This window comes from Staurois parvus, unplaced genomic scaffold, assembly GCF_062004578.1.
Source record: "Staurois parvus isolate SC_StPar_1 unplaced genomic scaffold, SC_StPar_1.0 ptg000048l, whole genome shotgun sequence".
Lineage (NCBI taxonomy): Eukaryota > Metazoa > Chordata > Amphibia > Anura > Ranidae > Staurois > Staurois parvus.
In genome coordinates this window covers 5,932,294-5,951,446 of record NW_028317844.1, presented here as the reverse complement: position 1 = coordinate 5,951,446, position 19,153 = coordinate 5,932,294, and the positions used below count along the sequence as shown (strand labels likewise).

General features: G+C 41.5%; 1 protein-coding gene across 3 annotated transcripts in view; it reads left to right on the top strand.

Annotated features, from left to right (window-relative positions):
- Nucleotides 1-12,584, top strand: part of SOBP (sine oculis binding protein homolog) — a 246,459-nt gene extending 233,875 nt beyond the window's left edge. For all 3 annotated transcript variants that reach the window (XM_089664910.1, XM_089664917.1, XM_089664924.1), the window contains one exon: nucleotides 10,616-12,584. The gene's annotated coding sequence lies outside the window, so the exon portion shown is untranslated. The remainder of the gene's footprint in view (nucleotides 1-10,615) is intronic.
- Nucleotides 12,585-19,153: the final 6,569 nt, after the last annotated feature.

The window sequence follows — 19,153 nt, the reverse complement described above, 5'->3', positions numbered from 1 at the left end:
CAAAGCAGTGTGAGAACTCAGCGTTCAGCGGTCATGTACTGGCTGAATTCTCACACTTAGAGCTGGTGGGGGCCAGATGCAGCATCTCACCGATGCTTTCACCTTGGTAAGTATAAATTGGGAAAAAAAAAAGTCCACACTTCTCTTTTAAAACTCATACACGTCATCTGAGCTCTGAAGGACCAATTAAGAGATCCATTAAAAAGAACGCGTGCTACATCATCAAGGCAAACTTGATGAATTGAAGTAACATTATGAAAATTACATTGGGCATTTATGACACAAAAATATTGCAATAGTTTATTTTGTTAAGTACTTACGCAGTAGCTAGAGGACTAGAGAAGATGGATTTGTTTCTTTAGCATATGAATAGGAATGGCCACAGACAATTTGCATGTTTTATATACTATTCTCTGTAATCTTATGCATAACATTGCCAGTTTGTTTCAGAAATAGCAGCATTCATACATTACAGCATCATCGTATTCCACTCGCCAACTATACAGATAATGAAGCAATTAAGCTTAATTAACGTCTATTTAAAGAAGCTATGCAGTGCCAGTAAGATTACTTTTGTTCCAGAATAATAATCATTCTAAATTATTACAAACTAATTTGCTATAGCAGATGCAAATTTTATTTTGATCTGTATGGCTTGCAAAACAATGTTTTTGCTGATCACTGAGGAAGAGGAACTTAAGTGTTTTAATGGTGACTTCCGAGTAGTAGTTACATCATTACATTGTCAAGATTGTATACTTGTCATGTTCTGACACTTAAACTCTCTTGTAAATGGGAATATAGCAGTATACGTATTGCCAACTAAAGATTTCAACCAATTTTCCAGAAATGTTTCAGGTTCTTTACCCTCCACTCCCTCTGGGAAACCTATAAATCTCAGATTATTGCACCTAAGATGGTCTCCCAGTTTTGCAGAATGGTCATTTAGGGCAGCTTGCTGTGCCTACGAGTCAGCAGAAAGAGGGTGCAAAGTACCCGCAATGTCACTGATCCACTGTTCTGCATTGAAGATCCGGGAATGGATCTTCTGCATATTATGCTTCACTATAGAAAGGTCCAGCCGCGTTGTTTCTATTCTTGTAGTTAGAGCAGTCTAACATGTCTGGATAGCGTCTATAATATGTTTTACAGTGAGTACTGGTTCTGGTTCTTCCTCTGTTGGAGCCTTGGCCGCAGATAAAGATAACAGTGGAGAGAGGCCACCATCCTGAACATCTCCATCCCATTCACCAGCCTCTTCCCAGGGCTCTGTCTCAGTAGCCGAAGGGAGAGCAGGGGGAGCCTGGGCTGAAGGGGAGTCAGTGAAATGCTCCCTGATGGTGGTGGGGAGCTTAGCTTTAATAGAGGAACAGTGTGGCTTCAGGACAGAGGACTGTGACTCACCTACTGTCGGTTTCTTTGGTTTGTCACAAGGTGGGAGCAGTCCCATTGCAGTGGAGCCAGCGCCATGTTTAGGGCCTCCAGGGGAGTTTTTGAGCGGACGTTCGCTCAGGATTTTAAACGCTACTTGCCCGATTTTTACCATGGCTGCCGTTACCCGCAGGGTGTAACATTGTTGCCCAAGCTGAGGATCCAGCTAATGTGTTTCATACTTCAATAGTGCTTAGTCATAGCTCTAGTAGCTATGACTATGTGCTAGTGGAGCATGAAAAATGTTATCTGGAGTCCTGTATCCCTGTCATGTTTGTGGAATGTACTATAAAAAATAAATAAAGGTGATTTTACTGGATGTGCAGACATCGGATGTTTGTTTGTATATTGGAGTCTGCTGCGGAAAGGGCCAGCACCTGGGATTCAGTACATGTAAGGTAGTGAAAGAGGGAACCGACCTGGAGCGGTGTTTTTTGTTTTTTTGTCTACACTCTCTATGCACTGCTGTTGTGCTAATCTGCAGACCATACAAAGTTTGGAGGTCTTTACCTATTGACTCTGCAGACAGTTGACTTCTGCGCCCTATGCCCTTCAGCATGCGCTGACCGTGCTCTGTCATTTTACGTGGCCTACCACTTCGTGGCTGAGTTGCTGTTGTTCCCAGTTGCTTCCACTTAGTTATAATACCACTAACAGTTGACTGTGGAATATTTAGTAGCAAGTAAAGTTCATGGATGGACTTGTTGCACAGGTGGCAACCTATCACGGTACCACACTTGAATTCACTGAGCTCCTGAGAGCGACCCATTCTTTCACAAATGTTTGTAGAAGCAGTCTGCATGCCTAGGTGCTTGATTTTATATACCTGTGGCCATGGAGGTGATTGTACCACCTGAATCCAATGATTTGGAGGGGTGTCCCAATACTTTTGGCAATATAGTGTATGTGTGTGTAACGTATATTTTAGTAAAACTCTCCTCTGTCTACACCTTGCAACTTTGAGGTGGATAATGAGTAATTGCACTTAAGTTCTTTAAAGATTAACAGAAAGTGGGATACTGGACGTTTTTGCTTGCTTTGATTGGTTAAAGACTATCTGAAGCCCAAATGTTTTTAAACTTTTGGATTGAGAAAGTAATTGTTAAAACCAAGTCAATTTTGTTTCTGTTGTGCCACCTTTGTCACTAGCTAAACCCTTCCCCAGTCCAAAACTAGAGACATTTTTAGCTTTTTCATTTCATTATTCACTTTATTCAAGGAAACATATATTACAAAAGCTGTGTGTTGTTAACCAAAATTTTGCCCTTACTGATCAAGGAAATTACTTTACCAGTTCGGTATGTTCAGGCAGTGGACAACCTACCTTTTCCTTCTAGAGGCAGGTATGTAGCACATAAAACCCCCACATTTTGGCATCTCCTTTTAAAGGTACCAAACGTATGAAAAAGCCCTGTGCCTTTCAGCAGCTTTGACTGACTGCAACTGAAGGCACTGCAAGCATAGACAGTATATCTAAGTTGATTAGCCCTGTTGTTTTAAAACTCCTAAGCCCAAATGAAAACTGTATTTTTTAGTAGAATAAAGTCTGACATTATAATACAGCGATCACTGCACAAATATGACATAAAGTTGGGGCAATGGACTGGCTCCATCACTAGACATACATTATACAGAACTGAGACAACAGAATGGTCTGCCAGAATACTGCAAAATTTTGCCTGATCTCATATTGCATCCATCACTAAGGACCCATTTAAGCGCATGGGTTTCTCTATGCGCAAGATGCAGAAAATTGCTTTGAAAATCGGAATCGGGAATGCTCGTTCCTGCAACGCGATATCCGAACAGGGCATAAACAAGCATAATACAATACTAGATAAGCATTTTACACAATTGAGTGATCAGTGGGCAAGATTATGCATTTTATAGTGAAGACATCGCTAGACATTTATCAGACAGAGATGAGTCAGTGGTCATCAGGTTACCTAACTCATGGTGCAGCCATCAATAATCAAGCCTTAAAGTGATACTAAACACACACCATTTAATTTACAATTTTGCTTCTCTTTAGAAAAAATACCTTTTTTCATAATTGATATACAGTTGTCATGTGATCCAGCTCTCTCCCAGCCTGTCTGCAGGGAAACATCAGTGGGAGGAGCTTCTAGTCTCATGCTGCAGGTCACATGTCCCAAAAACATCAGTCTTCGGAAAACAGAGAAAAAAATTATATCAAATAAATGTTTTAAATCCTCATAAAAATATGTATATGAACTCAAATCTTTATTATTTTTGTGCAAAAACATGGTGCGGGCTCTCTGGGGAGGTGGGGGGGAGGACATGGAGAAGGAGGGAGAGAGTGTATACACCTACACATGTGACTCTGTAGTCATGTTACATAGTCTGGCTGAAAAAAAAACAAAAGTCCATCCAGTTCAACCATAAGGTTAATCAACCATCATGTGGGCTGCACAGATAAGAAAAAAGGAGAAAAAGAACAGGAACAGGAAGAACAGAAGAAGGAAGGGAAGTGTAACTGGAGCATGCTCAATAGATGTGGCAACGCCTGGTCCACACCATCTCAGACTGCAGGGGGGGGGGTGTCAAGGTCCTACCTTTTCCCAGAGGTTATGTTACTCCATGTGCTGGCATCCATCTTGGATTTCTGCTGAGCATGGTGGGAATATTTTATGCCTTCAGGTCTCTGAGGTCCATCCCCCAGAGGGGTGTGGCTGATTACATATAAGCCTGTGGTCCGCACATGCCCTTTGCACTTGTGTCTTGTGTCTTGGTGTTGCTATAACTCTGTTCTGACTCTCGTGACTCTCCTGGAATCTGACTCGGCTTGTGACTCGACTATTCTTTGTATTCTCCTTTGATCTGACTCTCTGTTGCTGAACCCGGCTCGTGACCTGTGATTCTCGTCTGCTGTCCTGTACCATTTTGTCCCGTTGTTGTCGACCCGGCCTGCCTGACTACTCTATTGTCTTTTCCACCAGCTACACGCCATTGGCGGCGGCCATTACCGCAACTGAGGTGTCTCGGGGGCCGCGACCTGGTTCCTGGCTGCGTCAAGCCCATCCCCACCATCAGGGGCCCTGGTGAAGGGCAGCCTGGGACTTAGACTCCGCGCCCTGAGGGACTTCGGTCTGTGGGTGGTGGTTGTCGTCAGCCAGTGCGTTACATTGTTATTAGGCCTGCCTGTCCGTTCCTCAGCTCCTGCCCTGACAGGGGGATACAGACAAGGAAAGATGGACAGTGAACAGCAGGATCAACCAGATTTTTTGCAAACACAGCAAATTAATCCCATAGTGACTGAGTGCATGAACAGCATGCAATACAGCATGTACTGACAGTTTTTAATGGTGTGGTTTTAATTACACTTTAAAAACAAAACAACACTATACACTGGCCCACCAGAGGAATGAGCAAGATAATACTTGACCTCAGATTGAAACCTACCCCAACAGTTGATACAACCAAGGCAATAAACTGGCCCATCAGACGAAATTTCTCCAGTGGACCAGGTTTGAGATAAGACTGACAAAGCTCTTAATGAAGGTTTACTCCTAGCTCCATGTAATGAAAATGTCTAAATGATTTATATCCAGAAAAATATTAATGATATAATTATAAGTATTATTTTAAAAAGTAGTACTTCAAGAAAAAGCCAAATGCATAACATTTGTAGAGCATTACACAAGTGGACACGTCTGGGCACTGTTTCCTGAGCTGTACAATACATACTCCAGACCATTGCTTTTTGTACACTGTACTGTTACTTACTCCATACAGTTGCATTTTGTATACAGTGTTTTGTACGATTGACTGTTTCACTCCACATACTGTGCTGGATAATACATACTCCCTACTATATGTTTTTGTACTTCTTAACTCTGCACTGTGTATGCTTGTTGTTTCATGCTACATACTGCTGCACTTTGTGCACTGTGCTGCAAATTACATACTGCAGGCTGCTCCAATCTGCTGTACTCTGTATTGCTTTACTGTATATACTGTGTTGTAGGCAACATTTTCCAGCCTACTGGACTTTGTATTCATTACTGTGCATTCAGTTTTCTGGATCTACATTGTGTCCTGAACTTCTGGACTACTCCAATCTGCACTCTCTGCAGTAAGTTACATATTCCCCTCCACTGTATACTGTGCTGTATAAAATATACTCAATGCTTCTGCTGTGGAGTACGTTATATACACTATATTGCCAATAGTATTTGGACACCTGCCTTTACATGCATTTGAACTTTAATGGCATCCAAGTCTTAGTCCGTAGGGCTCAATATTGAGTTGGCCCACCCTTTGCAGCTATAACAGCTGCAACTCTTCTCGGAAGGTTGTCCACAAGGTTTAGGAGTGTGTCTATGGGAATGTTTGACCATTCTTCCAGAAGCGTATTTGTGAGGTCAGGCACTGATGTCGGACAAGAAGGCCTGACTCGCAGTCTCCGCTCTAATTCATCCCAGAGATGTTGAGGTCAGGACCAGTGCACGCCAGTCAAGTTCCTCCACCCCAAATTCACTCATCCATGTCTTTATGGACCTTGCTGTGTGCACGGGTGCACAGTCATGTTGGAATAGAAAGGGGCCAACTCCAAACTGTTCCCACAAAATTAGGAGCATGAAATTGTCCAAAATGTCTTGGTATGCTGACACCTTAAGTGTTCCCTTCACTGGAACTAAGGGACCAAGCTCAACTCCTGAAAAACAACCTCATACCATAATCCCCCCTCCACCAAACTTTACACTTGGCACAATGCAGTCAGGCAAGTACCGTTCTCCTGGCAACCGCCAAACCCATCGGATTGCCAGACAGAGAAGCGTGATTCATCACTCTAGTAAACATGTCTCCACTGCTCTAGAATCCAGTGGTGGCGTGCTTTACACCACTGCTTCTGACTTGCATTGCACTTGTTAATGTAAGGCTTGGATGCAGCTGCTCGGCCATTGAAACCCATTCCATGAAGCTCTCTGCACACTGTTGTTGGGCTCTTCTGAAGGCCACATGAAGTTTGGAGGTCTTTAGCTATTGACTCTGCAGACAGTTGGTGATTGCTGTGCACTGTGCACTTCAGCATGTGCTGATCTCACTGTGTCATTTTATGTGGCCTTACGAGTTGCTGTTGTTCCCAGTTGCTTCCACTTTGTTATAATACCATTAACAGTTGACTTTAGAATATTTAGTAGAAAGGAAATTTCAGGGATGGATGGACTTATTGCACAGGTGGCAACCTATCACGGTACCACGCTTGAAGTCACTGAACTCCTGAGAGCGACCCATTCTTTCACAAATGTTTGTAGAAGCAGTCTGCATGCCTAGGTGCCTGATTTCATACATCTGTGGCTATGGAGGTTACCGAAATCCAATGATTTCAAGGGGTGTCCCAAAACCTTTGACAATCTAGTGTACTTTACACTGAACTCCTCTCTGAACTGTACATTACAGTATACTGTATACTCACTGCTCCATCCTGTATGCTGTAAAACCTATGTTGAGCTGAAAGGAATGCATTTTTTAAACTAAGCTCAATTATAGAATCCTGTTGTGTGATGAGGATATTTGTCTTATAGACAACCTTCAGCACTTGCAGATACAGCATAGCTAGACACTTTGTATGATAGTGACAATGTCATCATTGGCATTAATCCAATTACCATAATACAGATGAATCTACAGATGTAAGCCTGTTCAATTAGCACATCTGTATTCGTTGGCCATCACAAACTTTGATATATCTTTGCCTTACACATTATTACTGCTTTCTCCTGCTAGTGACCAGAAGAATAAAAACCTCTATTAAACATTCACTTAAAATTTTGGTCAGTGGAATTTGGGAACCTTTTATTATGAATACACCATATTACCATGTGTGTACCCAGCTTAGATACTATATATGTGACAACAGATTGTGTCTGGTCTTTTTTTGCTGTGCCAACCAAAGTATAAACAAACCTTTAGTCCCATTTAGCAAAATGTATTTCATAGAACAGACTGTTTTACTGTAGGTTTTCATTTAAACAAGTAGTTTTTATCTAGGAAACATATGGTTGTTAGCTGTCAGGCAGATGTAGTCATTATGCAATAGTGTCTGCATGTGGCTTATTTATTACAATCTACAAGGCTGTTTCCTCAGTATTTCCTCTTTTATAATTGTAATGTTATGAACAAATAAGTGACACATTCATGTATAATGACAACATTCAGTTTTATTAGTGTTCACTGTGTTAAACACACACACTATGAGGTTGATTTACTAAAGCAGACAAAGCCACCCACCTAGGAAAGAAGGAAAGTGAACACCCTCTATTACTTTAGTATATTAACCCCCAACATCTATATATTATTTATTTCAGTTACTTATATAGCGCTGTCAATTTATGCAGTGCTTTACATATATACAGTATATATATAGATATATATATAGATATAGATATATATATTGTACATTCACATCAGTCCCTAACCCTCAAGGGGTGTACAATCTAAGGTCCCTAACTTGCATTCATACATACACATACTAGGGCCAATTTAAAGAGGATCCAATTAACCTACCAGCATGTCTTCGGAGTGTAGAAGGAAACCCACACAGGCACAGGGAGAATGTGCAAACTCCAGGCAGGTGGTGCGGTGGTTGGGATTTGAACCAATGACCCTAGCCCTGTCAGGTGGAAGAGCTAACCATTTAGCCACTGTGCTGCCCTGTAACGGAACCGGACCTCAGACCACACTTGGGTATCTCTGTTATACTGCAGCTTCCCCTGTGCAAACACCATCCACGGACCACACCACCTGATCATGCAGGAAAATAAGACAGCACCCAGCTCTTCTTAAAACAGGAAGTTAACTCTTTATTTCTGCACAAACAACAAGTTATATACACAGGGCGGGGAAACACAACCAGGAACAGGAAACATATCATCAGCCCGCCCCATCAGTGGGAAGGGCTGCAGGGAATACATCATTAGCCGGCCGCATCAGTGGGAAGAGCTACAGGGAACCACCCCCACCAACCCAAGACACACAATAGAACAAAGGAATAGCCATATGGTAGTAGACAATGGGCCACCATGTGGCCAAGAACAAAGGAACACACACTATACACAGGACTGGGACATTCACATGTACACCCTGTACCCTAACAGGCACAGGGTCACTTAAACATAAAAATTTGGGAGGATGATACAGAGGTCCCCCCACCCCCAAAAGTCACTCCCGTCACATGCCCCAACTATTTAGCCACTGTGCTGCCATATATTCTATGTATATAAATCTATCCTGTAAATCTATCATCTGCAGTTATTGGTGGCTCAGTAAGATTGTATAGGGAAGGTCACCAGAAACCTTGATATGCACAGTTATTATCAGTGAATGTTCCTTTGACCATCTGCCCAAGTCTTATTTGCAACGTCTTCACGCTTTATTTGCAACAGAGCAAGTAAAACTGCTTAAATTTTTTTTAATCCCACAACAACTATCTAAAATGGTACTCTCTGACCCCAAGGGGTTTATTTACAAATGCTGGAAAGTGTAAAATCAGGCTCACTTCTGCATAGAAACCAATCAGCTTCCAGGTTTTATTGCCAATGCTTAATTGAACAAGCTGAGGTTAGAAGCTGATTGGTTTCTATGCAGAAGGGAGTCTGATTTTGCACACTGCAGCTTTAGTAAGTAAACCCCCAAGGGTCTATTATACATACACCCGTGCATAATACTTTGGGATATCTATGACAGAATAATGGTGTTCATGTGTTTATGGGTAGAAAGCCTACGGTCTAAGATATACTTCAATATTACATTATGCTAGCTGAATATTAATGGCAGTGGTTTTTTGGACATCTCTGTCATCACATAATTATGGTCTATTCTCCTTACTTTACAGTATATGCGGAACTACTCTTTAAGTAAACATACCATTATCACAAGAAATGAGAAAATGCTGCATGTTGCTGGGGCAGCGGAGAGTCTTTTGCCTCCATTGCATCTCAGCTCTTCTCTCTTTTGCTGGATTTTCCACAAAAAATGGAAAAACGATCCATATTTGGAAATTTGGCATTACCATGTCTCTCTCTGCTTGTCTAAGTAATCCCTTGAACAAATTATGATCGATTCAGCCCCAACTATGACCATTTTTATCTACAATCTCTATATTTAGATTATTAGGTTGAGAGAGAAAGATAGAGATTATAGGTCTGATTTATTTAACTGTGAACTGAGGTCAAGAAAGGGGAAGTTAAAGGTGAAGGGCACCTGAGTCAGATCCTCTTTATTTCTCTTTACACTACTCCACACCCTAGATCCACATACACCAACAATTGCTAAGAGAGCACTCACCTGATCCTGTGGTATTACTTTCCCTGCTGTACACGGCTCTAACTAGACATTTGTGGAATATATGCACTCTTCTGCATCCATCCTTGCGCTTTGTTCTATGTTACCTTATGTTTCTCAATACTGAGATTGTTGATGGCTTTTCAATGTACTCTGTTAAAATCTTAATAATAAAAATCTATTGAAGGTGAAATATATTCACATTTACATGCTTTTTATACTTTCACATACTGTATTTCCCATTATGAATGGTCAGTCTGCCCAATAGTGATATTAGGTTATGTGGGAAACCTAGAGGACTGTGTCAGCTCCTTGTCTCTCATATTTCTTGGATATTTCAAAAGCTCTTATTAATGTGGGGGTTTTGGTGCTCCCACCAAACATTATATGTTGTACTTCCTGCTACTGCTTCTCCACACTAAAAAATAAATTAGAAATCCAACAGGGAAGGTTGGACCCCTCATAATGGCCACTACAGGTGGAACTCAAGTGCAGATTCTCACCAATAAAGTCCACAAGAATTAGAAACTGTCTAGCGTATTAACCATGTGGTTTTGCTGGAATGACCCTATGGGGTTGCACTGGAGAGTTCAAAATCTGGTGAAGTTGTGCATGGTAGCCAGTTAGCTTCTAGCTTGTTGAATTAAGCTTTGACAAAAATCCTGGAAGCTGATTGGTTTCTGTGCAGAGCTACACCAGATTGTGCACTCTCCAGTTTTAGCAAATCAACCCCTTTAAGTCTGAAAGGAAAAGTTTGTAAATCCAGGCTATTCAAACCAAAATAGAGAACAAATGTTCCTTGTATATGGTGCTGTTTTTAGGCAATTTGCATTTTCTTCTTTTACCAGTACTAATATTGTTCTTTTTCTTTACATAGAATGCTGGCTAACAGGGTATCTTGCATGGAAATGGGAGCAGCGCAATCTGTCCATTCACTAAATGACACCAGCTGGTCCTCTCCCTATTTACGTCTGCCTGCCACTGCCTTTGCTGAACACAAATTTCCTGCTGTCTCAACCCATTGTGCCGTCGTGCAAGAAAAGCCATGCCATCCATGTCTCATAGGATGCTGAGCATTCCTCTAACTTTTCCCTACAGCTACAGTTGCTTTCAGAAAAAAAAGACAAAACAGTGGACCAATTGATTATTTATCTCTTCTATGTCTGTAGGGTTTGGAAGTATATGACTGGAATTATTCGGACTCGTGCATTTTCATTGTTTTTAAGAGACTGTTATTGTTTTGCTGCTACAATGAGAATTGTACTTTGCTATGTAAGGTTTGGAACTGTTCAAAGGGTAAAGGTTTTGTACTGGAGTAGCAACGCTTCAAAGTCATCTCTCTGTTACCCACGATGCACTTTTTTTTTTTAAATTGAAACGATTTAAAACAGAAGTTTTAAAGCCTAATAGTGTACTTTTTATTTTAACAAAGGCCACCTTTATGTGTAATGCCATATTTTCAGTGTTAGATTTTAATCCTTCAACAGAGTGCAGTAGAAGGCAGCATGAATAGATGATATTGTGGTTTCTTGTACAGGCTGGATGGCACAGAAGATCTGTAAATGTTTATTCTTCTCAAATTTCCTTTAAAACTCCCTCTAAACTGCACCCCAATTGGGAACAGAGCAAACGTGTTGAACTGAAGACCAGAATTCCCTGAGGGGGTAAAGCAATCCGACCGATGAGGGAGGAGATATTTGCTGAGTGTCATCAGAGATATGGGATGAAATTTCACCCTCTCTAGATTTCACTGATCCAGGAAGCCAGTGAGACAATCTCTCCACATACTAGCAGCCCTTTCGCTATAATTAAAATAGTATGGGCATACCAGTAACGGAATAGGGGCCAAGTACAAGGAATGTTTTTTTCTTCCCCAGACCCCTCTCCATGGAACCACACCTCCCTTTTCACCCCTGCCTGCTATTCTGTTTTCGTGTTTGTTGACTCCTGTCTGGATAATGAAAAATGTGCAATTCAGTCCTCAGTCACTGGTATGAGGATATAACAGGGTAGAAGTCACATTAATAATATTATGTGCACTTGTACAGATGTAGCCAAGAGTCCAAAATGACAGTAGCTTAGAGCTCATGTGCTGGCACTTATATTTGAAAAAAAAAAGAATTATAGAAATGATGTGAAGTGTCTCTCCTCCCCCCCTTTTTTTAAAAAGACAAGTTTCGAAGAATCTCAATCACATTGTGATTCAGTGTGTATGTTTACTAACTCCAATAAAGCATTTGCTCGTTCACTTTTCTGCACAGTGGCTGCTATTTGACATAGTCATGAATTTTATACCTTGATGTGGAGTCGAGATAAAGGCATTCTGTGCAGTACAGATGAAACATAGCAGCTTTTTAGTGTATGTGTACTGTTAGTACTCTGTATATACTGTATTTCTATAGCTTCATTTGTAAAAAAGATAAAAAGGAAAAAAAAAACAGAATCACTTAGCAGTTTAAAGTATTGTTTTCAGAAACTACCCCCTTAATTTATTAACATGGACTCAGTTCTGATCTCGTGGAGTGTCAAATTCTCTTTCTGTCATGTTACATGTCTCCACAGTTGTAACTCTGAACCTGTTGGGAGCAGCAGAACCATCCAAATGTTTCCAAAATGAAAAAACTACAACACGTCATTCTTTGGTACATTTGAAGAAAAAAGCTTTGTATTGGTATTAACATTCCCACTGTGAAGAGGGCGACTTGTGTGTGTGGCAAGGACTTAACGTACAACTGAAGTGTTGCTGTTTGTGTTTTGTTGGTTTGGATTCATAGGGTAATGTCTTGATGGGTTGTTCTTTAGAACATCTCTTTTTATCTTATAAATTTATGTGCAAACTTTAAAAATGTGTTTTTTTCATGATTTACAAATGCATGCTATTTGTACACATATGTAATGCACATGGGACATTGTCAGATGTATTTACCTTGCAACAGTTGCTTCTTAAATGGATTCTGTGATGAAAGAAGAGTTGGATTTATACTTCTTGCCCCATAGGCTAACTGTATTAGGGCCTGTTTTGGCAGGTGTTTGGGTTGTGTCAAAGACATCAGTTTGATATCAGTTTTAGACACCTCTGAGTTCATTTAGAATTTATTGATTGATGCATTTGACCTCTTGCTAACCTAAATTTGGCTTGCTTTGCGCAGGTTTTGCATTCCACAAGTACTTATGCTGGTCCCTTACCTACACCAACAAACAGTGGCCTTAAGTGTATGTCCAGTCAAAACCTTTTTATGTTTTAGTTTTGGATGGGGGATGAGATAGAAGCCCTGTCCAGCTGTCACTGCTATATGGGGCTCTGCTCACTTACCCTCACAATTTTACCAGACAAGATGTAAGGGAAAATTTCATTAGGGCATTCACAGAAATGAAAAGCCTTCCCATTTTTCTACTTTAAGGCTTCCTGCACACAAGCACTTTGAGGCATCAAAAGTAAACTGCGCGGATACGGGTTTATGCAAACATGGCATATATGGGAGTACAATTAGCATAGAGTCATTTATTAGTATGAGCAGCTGTACACTGATGCTGTTTCTCCCACATGTGGAAATATGCATGCAATATACATTGGATATTTCAAACTCCTCATGTGCATGAGGCCTAGCAGAATAAGTAAATGGCCAAATGATCAGAAAGGGAGTAACTGTAATTTGCACTTCACCAAAAAGGTGAAAAAGTTAGAAGCAATAATGCAAAGGCAAAAAGCATAACTACACTGCAGTATAATACAAAACAGATGATGAAAGTTGCACAGACATGGGTTCTTTATAGCAATGTCTAAGTATCTCAATCAGGGTAACATGTGCCTGCATAGCATAGGCTATAATAACAGCTAGTCAAGCTGGGAATCATAACCAACAGATTCAAGTTTGCAGAAAAAGGGACTAATCAACTGAAACTGCAGTACTCTGGCAGCTTTTGGGAAGGTGCTTTGCACAGTACTTGGCTCTTCTGGATAAACTTTGTGCTGTTGGGCTCCTGCCACATTCCTGTTTTGAGTGAGGAATGCTGCAGATCACTTGCCCTGCTACCTCTGCCTCATCAGGTGTGACCCCCCTGAAGGGGAAGCTTCAGGCAATTGATGGTGGTTTAGAAGGCCCCACAACGAGAGCATGGACCTCAGCTGGGTGACAACTGGAGTGTATATTCTTGGGAGTCTTGGAGATAATGGTGAAAGAAGAGGATGAAAGAACCATTGAACCTATGGTGGCAGAGACACTTGTGTCTCACCTACTTAAACCAGATGAATATTTTCAAAACACCTCAGTGTCCTGGTTCCATGTGGATTCTCTTTGCCACAAGGATGGCTAGGGTCCTTGACAGTACGACTTGCAGAGTCACTGATGAGTCACGAGGTAACATTATTGTACAATATTATTGTACATTACGTACATTATTGTATGGTGCAGTATACTATCCCTCAGGACAAAACAGGATCACCCACTCAACAGTCACTGGGTACTCTCTCTATACCTCTGCTCAGTTATACTGTTCACATACATACAGAGGCGGACTGACCATTCGGGCTCTCGGACACTGCCCGAGGGCCCGGGGTCAGTAGGGGGCCCCATGAGATGCCCCTGGTACCTTTTTATAGGCTTTTTTGGGTGTGCTTTGAGTGTGGGCAAGGACACGGGCCCCATGCTCCCCTGTTGCCCAAGGACCCATGAGTTGTCAGTCCGATCCTGCATACATAGATGAGGTTCACCTGAAGTCTACTCTTGGGTCTTTCTTCAGTCAAGTTAGGGATTTTTATGTCTTGTTCTTCTTTTTTTCATCTCTGGTTCTTGGATGAGGAGTGATTCCACCTTGCTGCCCTGCTGCTTGACTCTCTTATGATGGCTCAAATTGACAGCCCTTACTTGCCTTCAAGGCAGTGCTCACCTTCTCCAAAAGGGGGCATGCCCTCCTTGCCCAAAAGAGGAGCATACGTGTCTGCGCTTCAACCAGGGGTGGACTGACAACTCAAGGGGCCCCCAGGCAATAGGGGATCATGGGGCCCCTGTGTCCTTGCCCAAACTCAAAAAAGCCTATGAAAAAGGTACCAGGGGCATCTCATGGGGCCTCCTACTGACACCGGGCCCTCGGGCAGTGCCCGAGTTTCCAAATGGTCAGTCCGCCCCTGGCTTCAACATGGATAACTCTGCTTGGAACTGAACAATTCATTCTGTTAAATTTCAGGATGAATACATTCAAGTCTCTGCACTTCTGCTCCTGACATGGTATGGCTGATTCTAACAGCTTGTGGAACTTCAAAGTAGGTTGCTACTTTCTCTTGCAAGGTATCTCAGACCTTTTCAGACAGCAGTCTATCTATAAATTGTTCCTCCAGTCATCTGCCCACATTACCGCAGCTAGGCCCTCCCACTTAGACCCTTTCCCTACATTGTATTTCTTGTGCATTGTCTTTCAGTTCCAGTGCATATTGCAGAATGTATTCTCCTGCTCTCTGTTTTCTTCTGAAGATGTGGAACCTAAGGTAAGCTAATGTTACTGTTTTACTATACACTGTTCAAAACAAAGTAATATCTAGCTCTTGTTTTTAAGTGTGCTTTGTTTCCTGCACCTCATTCTTCCAGGTGCACTACTCCCCCTAACTTCCAGTCTGGGAGCATACATGCCCTGCCGCCTCCATGGCTGCCGATGGGAATTCATAGTTCCTCACGCATGCCTTAGTATTGTGCACATGTGAATCACTTGCAAAGATTTTCTCCTGGTCAGTGACAGGATGCACTATTTATCATAGCAGCTGGGTGGGGAGGTGAGTGGATCACATGTTTTCTTCATCCCCAGCCTCTCTGTACCTTGTGCATGTTGGCATACAGAGAGGCAGAATGTAGATATGTAGTCTTTAATTTAGTAGTGTGCACCCTGCTCTTGTTCTGTAGGGACACAGCTAGTAAAGGAACTCTAGATAGATCAGATAAGTAAACATTGCTCTGATTTGTGGAATTGACAGATATCAAAAAGCAGTATCGAAACAGATACACGTAACTGTGGCTTTTTTTTAACCACAACGTTTACAAAAAAACACTTAATGGCCATTTCTGCTTGCTTTTACCTTCTACTTCTCTCCAGAGTCACACTGCCAGGCACCACAGTCGCAACACTCTCATCATCATTGCTTAACATGACTGATCCTGTTCATAGATGTCAGGGTTCTGACAGTGGAGGATCAATCACCTGGCTACAGATCACTCGGCAAGCTATCTTTGCTGGTGTGGCCTTTCTGAGCTGCTGAGAGAAGGAAGCTGGGGAATCTTTCTTTCTGGACATTTCCAGGAACTCAGGGAGCTATGGGAAATGAAGGTAAAGGGCCTAGTGCCTGCATCTGAGCTTAGTGTGCTCTCCACTATGATACCAATAAAAATCATTTCATTTCTGTGTGTGTTGTTGTTGGAGATTTTCTCTCAATTTTTGTTGATATCAATGGAACAGAAAGGTAGATAAAATCTCTCTAACATGAACTGTGTCGCAGTAAAAACCTGACAAGGGTTCCAATCCTTCCCCACTCTGTCTGAAACAAAAAAACAGTTTTGGCTGGAAATACACCAAATGGTTCTCCACACACATTACAATTTGTTTCTACAATCTTGTTTAGATCTAGCAGCAAGTATGTAGTGCAAGAGCCTGCCTTATTTGATATAAATTGATTTGAATAGATTTGGTGAGTCCTCATATTGCATAGTTTTGGTAGATCTAAAGAAGATTGTACAGAAATTGTACAGTCAAAATGTAAGTTGTGTGGTCAGCCTTAGTATCACCTTAACATGATCAGATAATATAGCTATAGCTGTGTTACTGTATCTAAAATCAACAGAAGACTAGGAGAGACTATAATTCTTTTCTGCCAGCAAATCAGGTGTAGGTGTATGAAACCAAGTGGGTGAACCTTACATACATAGTGGCAACAATAAGAACTGAGCCATATTGCAATGGCAGTTAGGGTGACAGTCTAGAATTCTTCATTATACATGGGAATATGTTACTGGCACTCAGCAATAGTGGGAAGATTTGTGAAACCCCTGGCAGCCAGGTTGCCCTAGGCCATGTCATGTGTAAACAGATGGCCCTGCATGAAAGAAATGCTTTGGCTAACCCCCTTATTTGTAAATGTTAGGTGTGTGGCTGCCATGCAAATCCTTCAGCTTTACTACTTAGAAAGTTACCTATTCTGAACAAGAATACAGCTAATTGATTTTCAGAACAGTGATTCACTGAAGCTGGAGGATCAGGATGGCAGTCACTCAACTAGCAATTTTTAAAATGAACTATTTAATTGTACAATTTAATGGCGCACTCCTCAGCACTCTGGGAACCTTGTAGCCTGAGAGCAGCGGACCACTACCTACATAACCATCCTTCCTCTAATGGTCATGGCCAGCTGTTGAGGAATTTGCCCCAGGTCACTATGAGAGATGTGTTGCAGAATTTAGTAAATAACATCTACAGGCAAGGGCTGTAGCCATTGTGCTGAACTGGGTAAGGATTGTGTCCTAAGTGGTAAAACCATCAACAGCTGCATTTTACATGTCAAGTGGATGCAAGATGAATAATATGATAATGTAACACTTGCAGGTATTTATAACCTCCTAAGAGATCACAATGGTGTTATTTTCCTTCCTCTCCAAAAGAGGTCACCACCATCTTTCTTCAGGTATCACCCAGGGTGAGCATTTACTTGGTGTAGCGCTAACCCCCAAAGAAACTGCTGGATAAACTGGGTCCCCTGTTCCTGTACCCACAACTGTGGAAATAGCACCACACACTCTGGCACATATTTATTGCAGATGTATATGCAACAGTAATGATACAGCAAACATTTAAACCATGGAATAAATATATATTGCAGGTAGGAAGTAATGTACCGTAAATAACAGACCATGTGTGCCGAAATCAACTGGGCAATCTGAATGGAGAGCTTTACCACACAACAGTTCAGCAGTCTGTAATATACTATTTTCTTTTGGCCAGCTTGTTGAGGCTCATTAGAGTTCTCAGGATTTATTTATTATAGGTATTTGTATAGGGCTGTCAATTTACATAGTGCTGTACATATATATATTGTACATTCACATCAGTCCCTAACCCTCCAGGGGTGTACAATCTAAGGTCCCTAACTCACATTCATACACTAGGGCCAATTTAGACAGGAGCCAATTAATCTACCAGCATGTCTTTGGAGTGTGGGAGGGAAGAGGAGTACCTGGAGGAAACCCACACAGGCACAGGGAGAACATGCAAACTCTAGGCAGGTGGTGCCGTGGTTGGGATTCGAACCAACAACCCTAGTACTGCCACATGGAAGTGCTAACCATTTAGCCACTGTGCTGCCCGTAGGATAGTGTCCCTTTAAACACTGATGATGGCACAAGCTCTGTGATGCTTGCAGATAACACTGTCCCTCCTTTGTTAAAGTGTAGTGTGGATTTGGCCAGCAATCTCCCCCAAAATTCTTGTGTTAGCAGGTGGTCTCCCTCTATATACTGGGTGAAGCACACCCAGGTCATATGCTTGATCTGTCCACAGGCAGCTACTGCACACATCAGAATGAATGAATTCAAATATAGAAACATTTTATGAAATACCTTAACACTGGTATCCAGAATCACCTTTACACCTTATTTATATTCTACCACATAGGACCACAAAACAGCAAGGTACATCGTTTTCATAAGTAGAAATGTACAAATAGATTTGAGGACATAAAAAAAATCTTTTTTCAGAAAATTGTCTGACTTGTAGATATTTGTCTGATTTGCAGACAATCAAACAGTTAATAAATCCAGGGCAATTGTCGTATTGCATGATGCCGGTTTGGACTCCATATTGTCAAAGTTTGCATATCCATATTCTTGTGAATTGCAAAAGAGAGACTCGCTTTAAAGGGTTGCAAGTCACCAAAGTTACCATTTTGCCTGATTCAAAAATGTATTTACTGATCTTCTTCACAGCTTGTTTCCATTGCACATTGGCATGCTTCCACACATTGGATAAAAAACAACTTAGAGAGAAAAACATTTACTTAATTGTGTAACCCATAGCAGCCACATTTCTGTTTTCTTTAATTTGAGGGCAGTCAGATGAGTTAAAGTGTTACTAAACACAAGACCCTGCATTTACTATATCTGGTCTTCCACCGTATAACATGGAAATGCAATTATTTTAGTAAATATAAACTGCTAAATACCTTTTCTCATCAGCAGTATATAGCAGTCTTGTGACTTCTATCAGTGTCTAGCAGAGCACTGGTTAAAGCTTGTACGAACAGTTTTCATTCTCCTCTGATTGACCTATGAGGCTGCATAACCCCTGACTCTCTCTCTCTGGACAGTGCTGATTGGCCCTGTGCTGATCACATGCACTCTCCCAAGAAAAAGAAAAACTCTCCAGAATTACACAATAAACCAAT